This window comes from Piliocolobus tephrosceles, unplaced genomic scaffold (genome assembly GCF_002776525.5).
Source record: "Piliocolobus tephrosceles isolate RC106 unplaced genomic scaffold, ASM277652v3 unscaffolded_282, whole genome shotgun sequence".
Classification (NCBI taxonomy): domain Eukaryota; kingdom Metazoa; phylum Chordata; class Mammalia; order Primates; family Cercopithecidae; genus Piliocolobus; species Piliocolobus tephrosceles.
Window position 1 is genome coordinate 1 of NW_022311198.1, and position 1,821 is coordinate 1,821.

The window sequence follows — 1,821 nt, forward strand, 5'->3', positions numbered from 1 at the left end:
CAGCATTTGGGTTGGTCCCAAGTCTTTGCTATTGTGAATAGTGCTGCAAAAAACATATGTGCACCTGTGTCTTTATAGTAGAATGATTTATAGTCCTTTGCTATAGTATGGCTGAATATGAAATTCTGGATGGAAAATTCTTTGAGAATGTTGAATATTGGCTCCCACTCTCTTCTGGCTTGTACTGTTTCTGCAAAAAGATCTGCTGTTAGTTTGATGGACTTCGTTTGTCTTAGGGTTGCTCTTCTCAAGGAGTATCTTTGTGGTCTTCTCTTTATTTCCTAAATTTGAATGTTGGCCTGTCTTGCTAGGTTGAAGAAGTTATTCTGGATAGTATCCTGAAGAGTGTTTTCTAACTTGGTTCCATTCTCCCTAGCACATTTAGGTACACCAATCAAGCGTAGGTTTGGTCTTGTTGCATAATCCCATATTTCTTGGAGGCTTTGTTTGTTCCTTTTCATTCTTTTTTCTCTAATCTTGTCCTTGCATTTTATTTCATTAGGTTGATCTTCAATCTCTGATATCCTTTCTTCTGCTTGATCAATTTGGCTATTGATACTTGTGTATGCTTTACAAAGTTCTCGTGCTGTTTTTTTCAGCTCCTTCAGGTCATTTATGCTCTTCTTTAAACTAGTTATTCTAATTAGCAACTCGTGTAACCTTTTCTAAGTTTCTTAGCTCCCTTGCATTAGGTTAGACCATGGTCCTTTAGCTCGGTGAGGCTGTTATTACCCACCTTCTGAAGCCTATTTCTGTCAATTCATTAAACTCATTCTCCATTCAATTTGTTCCCTTGCTGGAGAGCAGTTGTGATCCTTTAGAGGAGAAGAAGCATTCTGGTTTTTGTAATTTTCAGCCTTTTTGCACTTTTTTTTTTTTTTTTCCTCCTCATCTTCATGGATTTATCTACTTTTAGTCTTTGATGCTGGTGACCTTTGGATGGGGTTTTTGTGTGGATGTCCCTTTGGTTGATATTAATGCTATTCCTTTCTGTTTGTTAGCTTTCCTTCTAACAGTCAGGCCCCTCTGCTGCAGGTCTGCTGGAGTTTGCTGGAGGTCTTCTCCAGACCCTATTTGTCTGGGTATTGCCAGAAGCGGCTGCAGTCCTGCAAAGATTGTTTCCTGTTCCTTCTTCTGGAAGCCTCATCCCAGATGGGCACCTGCCAGATGCCAGCCAGATGGAGCTCTCCGGTATGAGGTATCTGTCAACTTCTGCTGGGAGTTGTCTCCCAGTCATGAGGCATGGGGGTGAGGGGCCCACTTGAGGAGACAGTCTGTCCTTTAGCAGTGCTGAAATGCTTTGAAGGGAGATCTACTCTCTTCAGTGCCAGCAGGCAAGAACTTTGAAGGCTGCTGAAGCTGCATGCCCAGCCGCCCCTTCCCCCAGGAGCTCTGTCCCAGGGAGATGGGAGTTTTATCTATAAGCCCCTGACGGCCTGCTGCTACCTTTCTTTCAGAGATGCCCACCCAGAGAGGAAGAATCTGGTCAGACAGTCTGGTTACAGCAGCTTTTTGGAGCTGCAGTAGGCTCCACCCAGTTCAGACTTCCTAGTGGCTTTGTTTACATTGTGAGGGGAAAACCGTCTACTCAAGCCTCAGTAATGTCGCACGCCCTTCTCCCCACTAAGCCCAAATGTCTCAGGTCAATTTCAGACTGCTGTGCTGGCAGTAAGAATCAAGCCAGTGGAGCTTGCTGGGCTCTGTGGGGGTGAGATCCACTGAGCCAAACCACTTGGCTCCTTAGCTTCAGCCCTTTTTCCAAGGCAGTGAACAGTTTTGTCTCGCTGGTGTTCTGGGTGCCCCTGAGGTATGAACAACAAC